This window comes from Tasmannia lanceolata, unplaced genomic scaffold, assembly GCF_043159265.1.
Source record: "Tasmannia lanceolata isolate RefF3 unplaced genomic scaffold, GAP_Taslan_0.1 ptg000004l, whole genome shotgun sequence".
Classification (NCBI taxonomy): Eukaryota; Viridiplantae; Streptophyta; class Magnoliopsida; order Canellales; family Winteraceae; genus Tasmannia; species Tasmannia lanceolata.
This window is the reverse complement of record NW_027518681.1, coordinates 10,639,822-10,656,801: the sequence shown is the minus strand read 5'-3', so window position 1 is coordinate 10,656,801 and position 16,980 is coordinate 10,639,822.

The window sequence follows — 16,980 nt, the reverse complement described above, 5'->3', positions numbered from 1 at the left end:
TCTAAGATGTGTACTGTGTAGAGAAGAACCTGAATCTGTGAACCACCTCTTCTTCACCTGCAGTTACACAAGATGGATTTGGAAATCAGTTCTTTGGAGACTTGGATATCGGAGAAGCCCTGCATCTAGCTTGACCCAAGAAGTTAATTGGCTTGGCACCCACTTCAGGGGTTCTGGCCAGATAACCTCAACTGCCTTCATTTCTTTCGAAGCAGCAATCTTCAGAATCTGGTCTGAAAGGAATTCCTGCTTATTTGATGATTCGATGCACCACACAAAATTCATTTTGGCTGACATTTTAAGCACCACCAGGGCAAAAATTATGGGATTACAGAATAATGATGAGGACAACCCCAGAAACCAAACCATTGCCTTGGTTTCCCTCTTCGCCCGCATTGATCAGAAGATTCAGAACCTCAATTCTGCACCTGGTTAAAGCCGGACCCTGGTATCCTCAAGATCAACACTTATGCTTCCCTTAACCCAGATGGAGGAGGCATTGGTGGAGTTATCAGGGATGAAAATGCAATGGTGGTATCTATGTTCTCTTCCAACGTGGAGCGGGAAGAAATCTTTGAGCTGGAAATTCTCACGATCCTCAAGGGCGTCCATCTTGCAAAGAAGCTGGGAGTTAATTCCATTTGGATCGAAACTGACTCTAAGGTGGCCATGGATGTTATCAATGGCACCTCCCCGACCCCATGGCGCTGCTACAATCGCATCAGAGAAATTCGGAACATCCTCGCCCATTTCCAATCCTGGAATCTGTCTCATATCTGGAGAGAGGGAACAGAGTTGCTGATTTCCTTCCCAAGAGGAGCTGACGTTGTAAGAGATTTCCGATCCCTCCTTTTCTTTCCCCCTGTTCCCTTCTTCTCCTTCTAAATTGTGACAGGGACGGTATGCCCTTCCCAAGGCTGTAATCTCTTTGTTCATTAATATATTCTGGTCGGGGTCCTGCCTAACCCCAGCTTACCAAGCAAAAAAAAAAAGGAACGCCCCTGAGGCCCCCACTCAGGACTGTAACAGCAACATCCTTCGTGTTTTCACAATCAACATTCAATAGTGAAAGAAATGTGGGTGGAAATGTTGTTGTTGGAATTTATGCTTCTTCCCTAGCCAGATAAGAAGCCACTCATCCTCAAGCTGATGGTATTGGAGCTGATATCTTTTCTGTTTTGCTGCCTCATTTTATGAAAACACAGGATAACTGTGTAAATTTTCTATTTTCATTCATATATCTTTAAGGGATATTAATTCTTTTTTTTTTGCCCTTTGTCAGATTGGTGACTTTTAGTTTTATGACTTATGTAGGCTATAGATAAAGAGACTGATTTTTTTCATTATCGTGGTTTTTATCAGACCGAAGAACTTTAGTTTCACCGAAAATTGAAGGATATGCATTTTCTTGAAGCATGATTAGGAAATGGACTTTGGTAAAGTGAAGTGCTTGTAGGACGCTGCAGGGGGGATGACCTCTGGCTGTGTGCAATGGGTGTAGTTGGTTGGTGATTGATAGTATAATCAACTCTCTGTAGTTGGTTAGCGATTAAAGAAGTCGATTCTAAGCTAGTGATTGAGTCTTTACAAAGTGTGTGAACATGGTGATGGAGTCGAACTGCTTGGGTAAATGAGTGGTTAGAGAAAATCAATAATTGGAATCTACACATGTCTGTAGATCAACAACTTGGGATAGGAGACTCAGTGTTACTGCATTGATCCATCTTAGAAGAGTAAGGTGTATGCATTCCCATACTGCAAACTCCAGATTGGGTAGTACAAATCAATGGTATTTAGGAGAAATTGGGAGTGAATGAGGTTCCATCTACTGCCCTGAAAAGATCATGGCGACGACGGACGGGGAGAAGTTGAGTCCTCCATAGTAGAAAGTTATTTCTATCAAGATGAACAAACACTAAATGCATTATGTTCTGGATGAATGGAGGATGGAGGGTTGGTGAAAATAGACCTCTTATTGCTAAGAGGAATAAGAAGGGAAATGATATAGACTATCAGAAGTTATCGACCTTAGGTACCATGTAGAAACTTAGAAAACCAAAGGGAGAGAGAGAGCGAGGGTGAGACTTACAATGGGAAAATGACACAGCGGAAGCTGGAAGAGGGAAGGCGAAGATCACCGCCTTCAACCTGTTTGAACAACAATCCTTGAATCACAAGGAAAAGAAAAAAAAATTTAAACTTGTTTTTCTTATTCAATGAAGATATCAAATCCTGTATTTAGTCATATCAAATCCTTCTTCCCTTTTGAATCCTACTGAAACTCGTTCCCAAATTCTATACAAACTCTACACCTCTGGCCTAACTAAGACTAGGAGTCTAAATATAACCGTGCATCTTTTAAATTAAAAACCAAATTCTAATTAGAGTAGGACAAAGTCTACCCCAAAACAACCAAGAAATCTTAAGAAATAGAAACATCCTACATCATAAAAGAACTGCTCACTTTCATTGGGTGCAAGGTTTCCTATTTACAAGAAAGGGATTTTTGCCAAGGAGTCCGTAAATGGTAGAATATATGCCAATTGGTCATTCAAAATCACATATTATCTAAAGAGTTAGAAATTCAAAGGAGAATTTCTAAAACGTCCCTGAAACCAATTGCCTTCATGTGCTGTTATTTTTTATTATTATATTTGTTATTACAAATTTACTCTCCCTTTAGATTGTAAATTATGGCATGAGTTTTCTTAAGATGTCTTACTGTATCATTCTAAGGGTGGCTGTTTTTTATTATTAACAATTTGGATTTTCATTTAGTTCATCTGAGGTGGCTCTTCTCTCCTTCGAAAGTGAGCCGCGAACTGGCTTTCTGCAAAATTGCCTAGCAAATCCCAACAGATTAGTATTTTTTCCTAAATTTTGGGGTGATTAATTTGGCGAGTTCATGAATAGTGAATGTTTATTCCATTCCTAAATCTTGTAACCACTTCTAGAAGCCTTTCCAATATCAGATTTACAGCATTGATGTTTGTTTATTGCTAAATTTTGTCAACTTCGAGTGCATCCTCTTACTTGAGAATTTTTTTATTGTAATAGAAATTTATTTATGTTGTTTTCGTGTAATCTTATTAATTTTTCAATTTTTTTGTTGAAAAGGAATTTTTTTTTTTTAAATTGACAGAAATTTTCATTGATACTGTGACAGGTACATTGGGGACCAGAGGTCCCATCTAGCATTACATAGTATCAATAAAGCATGGCCAGAAGTATACTTCTGAACCATGAAGATAAAAGATAGCAAATAAGCAGAAAAATTCAGCATTGCCTCAATCAGGATCATGCCCACTTTAACTCCCCTCTTCACTAATCTTCACAACCAACAACTTCTAACATCAACCAATTCACTCCTTTTCTTGAAGTACTAGACCTCCAACACAACAAACAGCTAAAAAAGGCTTCCAGGAAAAAAATGCCTCACTAAGCGAAAAACCGTGGTCTCTCAAGCCATTATGGGTCCCTATCGATTGATTTTCCCCACTAGAATATATTGAAGCTCACCGACTGGACTGTTGTGATGGAAATTCATAAAGGCCTCCTGCCTAATAAGACTACTTCTTAATCTCAGATTCCAAATAATAACTTAAAATGCTTCCAGGAAACAATGCCTAACAGAGCGAAAGACCATGGTCTCTTAAGCCAACATGGCCTCTTTCAATTGATCTACCTGGAAAGCAATGGAGTTCACCGAATGGACCATTGTGATGGAAACATAAAGGCATCCCCGCCTAAGAGAACAACTTCTTAACCTCAAAATTCCAAACTAGAACAGAATACTACCACGCACCATCAATCATCCACCTTCTACAATCCTCTCCTTCTAGACACTTGTTACTTTAAGAAACTAGCAACCACTAATTCTTCCACCCGAAATTCTAAAAAATCGAAAATACCCAGAACCCTCCAACCCTAAACAGCTAAAGACTGATCTTCCAAAGCCTAACTTTACAACTAAAGGCAATTCCAGCCATCCAAACATGGCAAATGACTGAAAAACGGCACAGAAAGACCCCTAAACAAAAAAACTATTGCAAAGGGGGAATAGACTTTTAAATTAATGGGATCAAAAGGGTCTCCCTTGACCCCACGCTGAAATTTACTAACTTCCTCTTCCTTGCTCTGAACTTTAGCCTCCTCTTCCAAGAGCCTCCTCTTTTCCTCTTCTAATTGCTCGTCAACTCCAGTTCCAAGACATTGCCAATAGCCGGAATTTCCTCAGCAGTCATAATGTCCTCCTCAGTTTGATGGCTCCTAGCCTCCCCCTTTTATCCTTCTGCTCAGACTCCCATCGCATTCTCCTTTCCTTCCTTTCTTCTTCTAAAGCCTTTTGAAAATGCGGGAATTTATAAACTGGAATACAAGCTTTCTTAACATATCTCTTTCCTGTTAGACGAAAAAATTCTTCTCCATTCTCTCTAGCCGATTTTTTGAACTCTTTCCACTCTTGCTTTAGAATTTCCATCTCTCTCTCTCTTTTGGCGTTTGAGGACCTTCATAAGTCCTTAACTTCTTGACCTTAGATACATTTTTTACAGTCCTCGGCCTGATCTTCCCATCCTACCTTCCTTTTACCTTTTTAGTCCTCCCCATTTCCTTCACCTGGTGCAGAGATGTCACTAGGCTTATTGAGATTTTCCATTATCTTTCATATTTCTGATACAAACGTTTTTTCCTCTTCTCGGCCCTTATTAAGCTGCCCTGTAACTTCCTTTTAAAGAGGGAAAGACCTCCTTTAGTAGCCCGGAGCGTCGATTGTTTGAAATAATGATTATTTCCTTCGGGATTGAGTTCACATCCATTTCATTTTAGATTGTGACCACTAATTTTGAGTCCAATGATTGATCTGGGGCTCACAATGGGTTGTCACAATCTAAAACGAATAGGGCCTAACCATGTTTTTTCATGTTTGCATTTATCTAGACGTTCTTTTATTATGTGTTTTTTTTACCCATGCAGTATTGAACGAATAGTTTTTTATTATGTTTTTTGAGCCAATGACGTATTAAACTCGATTTTTTCCAATCGTGTTTTATTGGGGTATCACATTTTGCTAACTGTGTCCCAACCCCATAGTCCCCGTTTGTTTTGATCCCAATAATCAGTTTTGGACTCAAAATTGGATGGTCGCTTTATGATAACAGAGAGAAGAAAGCTTCTCCATTACGGCAACTTTTCAGCTTCTGCACTGAAGTGACATGGTTCCTTAGGTTAAGGCACCTGTCAGCCTCACCCTAGGTTAAGGCACTTGTCAGCCTCACCCCTATTATGTTCTCCTAAATCCCTTTTGTAGCTATCTTTACATTTCCTTGAGCCCATCAAAATTCCTGGCGGTTGTGTATACTTACTTATACTTATTTGATTTCTATTGAGCTCCCTTTGAATGCCACATGTCCTAACTATTAATGATCTCTGATTGTCCTTTGGATCAGGTTTTCCTCCTTTTTTTTAGGGCTCGACTTTCGATTCCCTGAGACCTGTGGTTCGATCAGGGATACCCTTCACAATTCAAATTCAAGAGCTTGGTTCAATGACTCTTTTTCATCTTCTTTTTCTTTTTCAGGAAATACTTTTCCTTTAGTATCACGGATTAGTTTTTCCTTTGGCAATTGTTTTTCGGTGCTGTGTTCATCTTCCTCCTCTCGGGGGACAATGATTTCCTCTTCTCTGCGAAAGTTTCCTAGGTGTTGTTTTTCATTGACAGTCACCTCTTCGTCTACCGCCTTAGTACTTATCAGGAAGGTTCTTGTTCCTACCTGAAGGTGATAAATGGAATCTGGTATTTCTAGTCCGAGGTAAGAACTTTAGCCGAGGTAAAAGCCAAATAATGGTCATGATTCCCCCGTCAGCTAGACCTCAATCACCTGCCCAAAGTGTTTCCCAAGGCCTCAATTGTTGAGGGGGTCCAACCGTGTAGCGGGATATCATAAAATCTAATCCATTTAGCTTTTGTACCAGTGTTAAGCTTTGGACTCCAAGTCTGTAGCAAATCTGGTATTTTTAAGCCGCTTAAGGTGAGGAGGCATTTGTAAAAAGTCACAACGTTTCAGTGGTATTTAATTCGATAGGGCGTGGGGGAAACAGGGGCGCAAGGGATGCGACAGAAGCGGAAGGGATGGGAATAGGGTTTGGTTTTATCTCGACGAAGGGGTGCATATGGAGATATCGACAGATAAGGTTGGAGAGGATCTGATTTTAGAAAATCACCCCTTTAACGTTTTTCATTGCCTAACGTTACGGGGGATTTTATAATATCCCAAGAATTTTTAGGACCTGATTTTTAGGGGTTTAAACTGCTTCCATTTAGAAAATAGAGGGTCGTGTAAAAAACTAAATATGGTACCAGAAGTGGCGTATCCAAATAAATATGGTAAAGTAGTAGATTTTTAAGGACCTAATTTTTAGGGGTTTAAACGATTTACATTTAGAAAATAAAGGGACGTGTAAAAGGCTAAATATGGTATAGGAAGGGGCGTATTAAAAGAAATATGGTTGGAATTTCTTCCGCAATCAGGAACTTGGATGTGGTTGCATGATGGTTTTCTCGGACTGGTTTTAACCGGGAAGATTAGTGGGATCTTTTGGCTACTTCGATCGGTGTGTCTAAACAAGGGTTGGGGATCCGGATAGATTACCTCTTGTGGGATTCAAGATGGGATAGGTTGGGTTTTGCAATTTGGAAATTAGGATTGGTGACTTTTGACTATTTCTGTCTTCACGTGAACAAGAAATTACATTGTTGAATTTTTTTTCTGAAATGCCTTGCTTCATTTCTTCCTGGCTTCATTTACCACCACATTTTTTATCCACACGCCATACTCATTTTCCAATCATCTATGTTTGGTTTTTGCAGGTAAGGAAAGCTGCATATAGAGTTGGCAGCTCAAGCAATCCCATAGGCATGGTATTGTGAATCTTGCAGCCCAACAATCATCCTTTGTTGTAATTTTCCAAACAATTTATCAAAGCTTGGGCATCCACAAGATCATATTTGCAGGGGAAATGTGCACATGCCATATAACTCCTCTTAAGGATGGGCCGTGATTTATTTTTTATTTTTGGGTGGGTAAGCTGGGGTTAGGCAATACCCCGGCCAGATTTGAATTTATGAAGTAAGAATTGCAACCGAGTGAAGGGGATTCCAGAAGAATCCCTAATTGCAAGCTGTTTGAGGGGTGATTTGGGTTTTGTTCTATGTTCTTTGTTATAATTTTTTTCCTTCGTTGGGTTGGGTTTTCAATTTTTCGCTTCTATGTTTTCTTATGAATTATAATGCTTCATCTGATAATATTTCTTATGATTAGACTGCTTCATCTTAATGGACTCATCTGATAGTATTTGATATTGGACATTTTCTTTAGTATACACTTTCCTGGAGGAATTTTAATGTGCTGTGTAGTCTTGGAAGCAGAGTTCCCAAATTGCATTTGTGTATATTTTACTTTTGCTATTTCAGTTCAATTTCATGTTTTTGTTTTTAATCTCTATGTTGAACTTGATAGCTTTATATTCAATATTAGATTCCCTGTCAAATGAAGCCATGAATTGGCTTCATGGATGTTCTGTTCTCTACAACTAAAAGCAATGCTCAACTCCTACTATGTGGATACTACAAACCCCCATTGCAACTCTTTTAATGAAACTTATAATCCTAGATGTATATCCGAAGTGTACCCAAAAAACTAAATGCAAGTCAAGTTTATGGGAATGCATGTCATTTGCTCAAAATGTTAGTTACATCTTACAGTTTTCCCTTTTTGACAAGCTAAATATTGTATATTGCTACTATTACAGACACATGCAGTCCACCAGTCTGAGGTTGGAAGAAATGAGGGTGAAAAGGCAAGATTTATAACGATGGATGTCTCACGGCTTGGTTCTTGCTGAGAGCCTGGGGGAGTGAAAATTTGGTGGTCTTTTAAGGAGGAGAATCTATTCCTCTTGACATAGAGCATCTTGCTGTTATTTTTTGTTATGTTTTTTTTGAAGCTCTACTCTTTTTTTGTGTATCACCGCAGTTGATGTAATTTGCGATATTTGGGTACATCTTTGCGCCTTTGTCTTCACATTTAGGATTCTAATAAGATTTATTTCAAAATAGCATTACTTGACTGATTCATTTACATTTTCGCCCTTTTGTGGCTGATTTCATACTAACAATGCCGAGCGTTGCTCCAAGGGCTGCTCTTCGACTAGGGGGACTTTAAGAGCCCAACTATTAGGAGAAATTTTGAGGATGATCTTCCTTTTTGGCATGGGAAAGTTTGAAGGGATCTGTCAGATATAATGTAGCTTTCATGGCACTAAATTTGGCGGTTGATAGATTAGGAACCTCCAATCTATGTGTTGCTGGCCATTCTTTAGGAGCTGGCTTTATCCTCCAAGTGGGTACAGCTTTGACCGAACAAGGGGTGTTTGTGGAGTCTCATCTGTTCAACCCACCATACCAAGGTTAATGATCTCTTTATAGTGCTTGAATAACCAACTGTATGGATCATTATCAGCAAAACAGTATTTCCTTTCGATCATTGTCACTTTTGTCCTAAATGGTATGTATTTTGAAATTTGGATCATAGGAGTTACTTATTTAAAATTTATGCTTATTGATAAAGAAATAAAATCTTCTAATGCTTCCGTAGTTGCATTTCTGCTTTTTGATAAAAAAAAGGAAATCTTCTAATCCTTGAGTTGCGGTTGGAGAGGTCTACTCACAAAGAATGACAGTTGCTTCGGTGGAGTAGAGTGGCAAATTGACGTTTCATCTTATTTCATCACTTACGAACAAGAGACACTGTTCACCACTTGAACTTTCTGTTGATAGTCTGGCTTTGATTTGTTGGCTTAGAAGTTGGGATTTTCATTCTGTTTATGTTTACGAAACTGAATTTGTAATTCCTTCCTCTTTTCAAGAAAATGAATTTGTTATTCTTTCCTCCTCCATTTTCATGTCCATTTTTAAATATATAATTTATAAGAGATATTACTCTTTTGTCACATGTTTTGAGGCAACTAATGCATATTTCTGTCTTTAAAACAATTTTAAGCCAAACTTTTTTTTTTGCCCTTACTAGTAATATCATATCCCAAAATAATTATGTAAAGAAACTGTGAAGATTACACGTGTTATAAATGAGGAGACTAACATTAAAACTCACCTTTGGTCAATCTGGACGGTCACATTGTCATAGGCCCACCTTGGCCTGGAACCATCCAAAAACACATAGAGCGAATGACTCTAACCATCTAATTAAGACCATACAAATGGATGATCAACAAAAGAAAAAAAGCAAAGATCCATATTTAGTTGAAAAAAGTATATTTTTGGCTAGGCAATTTCGCAGAAACCAATTTCGCGGCTGGCTTTTGCATATGAGAAACTCTAATTACTTCAAATTGTAATTTCAAAAGTTGGTTGAAAGTCTAGCAAAACTATTCAAAATTCTGCAATTTCGAAATTACGGAAACTATCCATATTCCATAATTTGAGGCCTATATATCGCACTCAAATCAATACAATTAGATATATAAGAAAATTCCATGAATCCATGTACAATAATAAAATTCAGAACGTTGTATAAGAGAATCCAATCTATGAGAGCATTCCTTCGTCCTTCCAAGAGAGAGTTCCTGCGTTCTTGTGGAGCAGAGTTAAATAACACTTGATCTTTAGAAATTTTCCCCTACTTTTGGATTGTGAACTTTAGAAAAAATAATAATCTTAGGAGTACTGTCACTACAACAATAAGCCCATATTTAGTTATATCTATTAGTGTATTTGCTGCCTTTTGAATAGTAAATTTCCGTTATTACATTAGGAACTGAGGGTGTGTTTGGCAACAATTCTAATTCTGTTTCTTGATTTTAATTTTGTTTTTAATTCTGATTGTGATTTAAAAAAACCGAATCGCGTTTGGTAACTCACATAAAAAAAAATCAATTTGTAACATCTCCTATATCAAGATAGCAGATTTCAGCTGCCATCAACCATGAAAAGTGAAGGTAGAAAAGCTCACTTGCTGAATATTAATTAAAACCCTGACAAAGTTTTTAATCCATACTGAAAAGAAGTTTAACACAAAGGTCTCTATAAGACTTTAATTATGAGAATGTAGCACAGGCCTTATCTCAAACACCTTGAGTGCATATATGAGAGAGCCAGCCACCACATATACTTCTGTAATTGCTGATCAAATGAAAGCCTTAAAATATTTAACTTTGGACCTAATTTTGTCAATCCCATTAAGATTAAAACCCTTAGGTCAAATCAAACAGCCATTTCACCAGCTTTCATGCAGCTAACACACGAGCACAAGTACAGATACCCAAATCAAAATAAGAACTCGAGGAACGGCTTTCCACGAAGTTAGGGTTTCTCCTGCTTCTGACGGCCAGGTCAATTTGGCTCTGAGTCGGAGAAAACGGGGCTGCTTCTTTATGAGAGAGAGGGCGGTGGAGAGCCTTAGATGGAATCAGATGTAGCCAAAAATTTTTTATTAAATTCACGTTGGATAGATAGAATGGTGGGTACAATGATGGATTTTCTATGTTCAATTACATGTCTATTTGGTCAGTTTTATTCAATTAGGCTTAATTCAATAAAGAATGAAAGCATTCTAGAGTTACATATTTGTTGCATCATGAATTTCAGAAACATGGAGATCAAAATCCATGCAAATGGATCTGAGTCTGGATTTTGATGATTCAAGATCACAATCTTTTAGTTATTCATGCAATCACAAATGGCATTAGAACAATTTCGTATGAATGCCGGGCATCACTATACCATCTGAGTCTGCAGAGCCGATGCCGTTTGATTCCATATTCATGCCTCAACTCAATCGATAAGTCACTTTTATTACCATTTGATTCTTATATTACTTTCTTGCCATCAATTACTTCATTTTCGCCATTGATTAGTAAAATCCAAAATGCTAAGCTAGGGAGTAAAATTTTCACTATAGCTGTACAAAGTATGTCTATCATATGTTGTAGTGTGGATAACAACAAAGTCTACAATGAAAGTATGTCTTAGGTGTGGATCTCCACGCTAAGAAAACCATACTAGATAAGGTATGGATATCCACCCTTGTTTTTCAAAATCAACCGTACAGCCCACACCATAGGATGCTCCAAAGTGTCCATTTGATGGGCCACACCGTCAATAGATTGTGTCCCAAAAAATCATTTCCACAGGATGATCCTAGCCCTCCGATCAAATGAGAAACTGCATATTATGGAAATCTCTATAGATCGGAGGGTTGCGATCATCCTATGGAAATGATTTGGGAGCATGACCTATTTACGTTGTGGCCCATCAAATGGACAGCTCAAAACATCCTATGGTATGGACCGTGCACTTCATTTTGAAAAATATGGGTGGGGCCTACAATTGGGCCTTAATGTTACTGCAGGACCCACACCATAGGATGATCTAAGCCCGTCCATTTGATGGGCCACAATAAAAATAGGTTGTGCCCCCAAAATCATTTCCATAGGATGATCGCAACCCTCCACTCTATAGAGGTTTCCATAATATGCCGTTTCTGTTTAGATCGGAGGCTAGGATCATCCTATGGAAATGATATTTTGAGGCGCAACCTATTTATGTTGTGGTCCATCAAATGGACGGTTTGGATCGTCCTATAGTGTGGGCATACAGATCAGTTTGAAAAATATGGGTGGAGCCTACCTTGTTCAAAGATCTCCACAAATTAATTGTTGAGCTGAAGGCCGGTTGGAGTGGTGTCGTACCGGCTGTGGAGTAGAAGCGGGAGGGGTTATATCACTGCCCTATTGATTTGAAAATAACTTTAAGTGAAGATGCATGCATAAATTACTTCCCATAATAAGGACCACTGTCCACCAATCGAGGAGCTCTTCCCACTTGGTAAAGGGACACTTTCGAAGTTATATTCCAGATAAACCCTCCTTTCTTTTTGGCTAATGACAACGGCACTAAAATAAGGGTGCTGATATCCCCCCGCCGGCCCTTGTAGGCTATTTTCCACCCCCCCTTGACGGCTGGCTAACGTTAAAGGTTAGGAAATGTCACTTTCCCACCATTTGACCGGTCTCTCTCTCACTCTCTCCACACACACAACAGGAACAGTTGGTGGGCCCAACAGAAACCGTTGCTGGACGGGTGGGCCCATCTTTAAACAACGTAGGCCCCGCCCATACCACCGTAGGATAATCCAAACTGTCCATTTGATAGGCCATAAATGTAAATAGGTTGCGTCCCAAAATATCATTTCTATAGGTTGATCCTAGCCCTCTGATCTAAATAGAAACTACATCTTATGCAACCTCTATAGATTGTAGGGTTGTGATCATCCTATGGGAATGATTTTTGGGGCACAACCTATTTACATTGTGGCCCATCAAATGAATGGTTTGGATCATTCTATGGAGTTGGTCGTAAAGTAACATTAAGGCCCGTCCACAACATAGGACGATCCAAGCCGTCCATGGTTTGGATAATCATATGGAGTTGGTCGTACAGTAACATTAAGGACCAATTGTAGGCCCCACCAATTTTTTTCAAATGTAAGCGTACCGTCCACAACATAGGATGATCCAAGCCGTCCATGGTTTGGATCCTCCTATGGTGTGGTTCGTACAGTAACATTAAGGCCCAATTTAGGCCCCACCCATATTTTGAAAATGAAGTGTACCGTTCAAACCATAGGATGATCCGAGCCATCCATTTGATGGGCCTTAACGTAAATGGGTTGTGCCCCCAAAAGGGTTGGCCCATCAAATGAATGGTTTGGATCATCCTGTGGTCGTACAGTAACATTAAGGCCCGCCCACAACATAGGATGATCCAAGCCGTCCATGGTTTGGATAATCCTATGGAGTTGGTCGTAAACTAACATTAAGGCCCAATCGTAGGCCCTACCGATATTTTTCAAATTGAAGCGTACCGTCCACAACATAGGATGATCCAAGCCGTCCATGGTTTGGATCATCCTATGGTGTGGTTGTTACCAATTTAGGCCCCACCCATATTTTTGAAAATGAAGTGTACCGTCCAGACCATAGGATGATCCGAGCCGTCCATTTAATGGGCCACAATGTAAATAGGTTGTGCCCCAAAAATCATTTCCGTGGGATGATCACAACCCTACAATCTATAGAGGTTGCATAAGATGTAGTTTCTATTCAGATCGGAGGGCTAGGATCCGCCTATGGAAAAATATTTTGGGACGCAACCTATTTACGTTTATGGCGCATCAAATGGACGGTTTGGATTATCCTATGGAGTGGTATGGGCGGGGCCTACGTTGTTCAAAGATGGGCCCACCATTCCACCAACGGTTTCTGTTGGGCCTACCAACTGTTCCTGTTGTGTGTTTGGAGAGAGAGAGAGAGACCGGTCAAATGGTGGGAATACGTTAGCCAGCCGTCAGGGGAGGAGAAATAGCCTACAAGGGGGGTGGCAATATCAGCAATAATTGCACGAACCGAGCTTGTCTTTTTTAAATGGGCTATGGAGAGCCTTTTGGGAACTGTCGTAACATTTGACAGCTACTTAAATTATAAAAGACAAGGTGAGTTCGTATAATTATCAAACATGATAGTGCCAATATCATTAGTTTTCCTTTTTTCACTCCCTTATTTTCCTTTCAAAAATAGATTGACATACAGGAGAAAGCTAAATACAAAACCTTTTTACTTTGTTTGTAAACCCTCTGAAAATTTCCGGCAATGGATCTAAGAAAATCAGTCGGCAACCAAACAGATTTTTCTCTGAGAATCGCAAAGCACATCCTGCTGAAAGAAGGGACCAATCTCGTGTTTTCTCCATCATCGATCCATATCGTATTGAGTCTGATCTCTGGTGGGTCGAAGGGAAAAACCCTAGAACAGTTGCTTTCCTTTTTAAGATCAGAAAGCAGCGAAGAACTCAACACCCTCTCTTCTCAGCTCGTTGCTCTCATCTTCACTGACGCATCTCAGAGTGGTGGGCCCCGTATCTCTTTCGTTAATGGGTTTGGGTTGAGAAATCTCTCCCTCTCAGACCCTCATTTGCAGAGATCGCTAATAAGCTTTATAAAACAGAAGCTAAGCTAGTAGATTTTCAGACCCAGGTCAGATTTTCTTTCATTTCTCAAACCCTCATTTGAAGAATACCCATATGGCCTTTGTTGTGAATTACTTGATGAAGGGTATAAAAGTAATTTTGCTCTTGAAAGATCTTTTGTTTTAGATTGGTGTTTTCTTCTTGAAACTATTGTTTAATTAGCTGCTTTATGATTATAATATTTGGTGGGCTAGTTCTTTGCTTTGGCTTTGCAAATTTATATTATTGTTTCCTTCTTGAAACTAGTGTTCACTTAGCTGCTTTGGGAGTATATTTAGGTGGGCTGATTCCATGCTTACTGCTTAGGCTTCACTAATTTGGTGTTTTCAAGATTCTAAATGGACTAGAAGTTCTTCGTGCTTTTTGAGTTTATGTTGCTAGTGTTGCATTTTTCTCTTTGTATTAGACGTTCATCTTAGTTCTTTGGGAAGGTTGAGATTTTTGTAGTCTTTAAGGTGTATATATGATCTACTAAAATATTTAACATTAATAATTTAATATCCAAGCAAAATTATGCTACATCTGCTTAGACTAGACTGTCGAACATATACAATTTTAGTAGCACTTATTGTGCTGATATGCTGATGGTACATTATTATTCAGCAGCCCAGGCCCCTGCAATTTACAAAAACTTTACGGCAGTGATCAGATGCTACAAAACAATATCTGGTCAAAGAGTGAACTTTGCCAAATCGGTGGTCATGGGGGTTGTGCTGGGAAATTTCATAGCTATAGTATTAGGCTAAATTATTGGGTTGCAAGATGGGTTCTATCCCTAATACATACTTAGGCCTTCCTCCATGTACATGAAGACTGTCAAAAAGGCTTTGGGAACAGTGATTGAACGCGTTGAAAGGAGACTCTCCTCTTGGTAAAAAAGGATTGTTGTCTTTAGGGGGGAGAATCACCTTACTCAAGGCAGTCTTGGCTAGCCTTCCACTCTATTTTATGTTGACCTCTTCTTTCCGACTTCCATCGATAATATAACTGAACAACTTCAAAGGAATTTTTTATAGATCAATAAGGAAGAAAGTAGGAACTATCATTTGATCAGTGTGTGTACGACTTGTAGGTAGGGAAGGCTTGGGATTAGAAGGCTGAAAGCAATGAACAAGGTGTTAATTGGGAAATGGCTCTAAAATTTTGGCAATGATAGAGATATGCAATGGAGAAGGGTTATTAAGGCAAAATATGGTTCTGGCTCCAGAGAGTAGTCCCCTTTAGATGAGTATAGATCTATCGGGACTACACTATGGAGAGATTATGAAATTCTCAAGTTTCATTCAAAAAGGATTATGATTCAGGATAGGAGATGGGGAAATGATTAGATTTTGGTTCGATAACTTGTGTGGGTATGGAACATTAATGGAGGACTTTCCAACATTATTTAAGGCAGCCTTGCAATGATATTTTGGTGGTTAAATCTCTGTGCAGGGTTAATGATATAGTAGATTGTAATTTCAGATTCAGGAGGAATTTCTTTGAGCAAGAAATGAGAGAATTTACATCCTTTCAATGAAGAATTAACTCAATCTAAATAAAACATGAAGAAAAGAACAAAAGAGTTTGGCAATGGACCTCGATGGGCATGTTGACCTTCAAATCTTTCTATAAACACTTGTTCCTGAGTCATAATTCATCACTACCGCAGCTAGTTTGGGAATTTAAAACCCCTTCAAGAATGAATGTATACTATTAGTCCACTTGTTTTCATAAAATCCTCACTGTGGATCTGCTTCTTAATAGACAAAATATTATAGTTAACCATTCTGCCATTTATCTTTCAGTCGACTCCGTTGACCACTTTCTTCTTCACTATCAATTTACTCGTGAGTTGTGGTAATTTATCGGTGTCTCTTTAGAGTTTATTGGGTTCTCCCATATCATATTGAGTCATGGAGTTTTGCCCCTTGACCCTCCAGATGTAGGACTTTATAAACCCTATTCCTAGATGCCACTTTATGGCTGGTATGGAAGGAAAGAAACATGAGAGTTCTTTAAAGGTACTTCTAGAGGCATGCAAAGTTTACACAGACAAATTTTCTCAGTAATTGTTCGGTGGGCATCAATCCTTTCTATGTTCAGTGGAGTTTTGATAACATCTTTGCATAGGTCATGGGAAGCATTCACTCGAAGCACCCCAAGTCCAATGGACCCCTCGACCTCGTGGGAGGTTAAGACTGTACTTTTGATGGTTCAAGTATTGGTAATGTTGGTCTGACATGCATTGGGGAGCTGTTGAGAAATGCAAACAAAGAAGTAATTTGGGATTCAATATGCTTCTTAGGAGCAGATTCAACATATGATCATTGAAGGAGACTCCCTTAATGTGGTCAAATAGGTGAGAGACGAGATTAACTACCCATGGAGCTTCGTGGATGCCATAGAGGAGATTAGGGATTCTTTGGAAGGACTTGATACTGAGTTACTATGGCTGATTCGCTATTGCGATCGGGGGTTAGCTGAGAGGAGACCCCATTTTCATACAACTTACCAGCTTCAGAGTGTATAGTTTGGTGACAAATAATCTCTTGTAGGTTTTCTTTGTTTTTGGTTACTTCTACCCTCGATCTTTCCTTCTTTTCCTGTTCTCTTTATTATTGGATTGTGCCTTTAAATCATCTCGGTTGTTGGGCTATACATTTCTTCTCTTAATAAAGCATTCACCTTTCTATATTGAAAAAACTAATTGTGTTGATAGGCGACTATGACCTTGTTTTCTTGTATTTGTAGGCAGCCACGCAGGTCCCATAGTATTTTTCTATACTTCACACACAACCTAGAAAGTTGATTGAGAGTGGTGTGGTCGATGATGTATTCTTTACCCTTTGATTATTTAAGGTTGCTAGAAGTACAAGAACTTGAGTTGGTAATGCGGT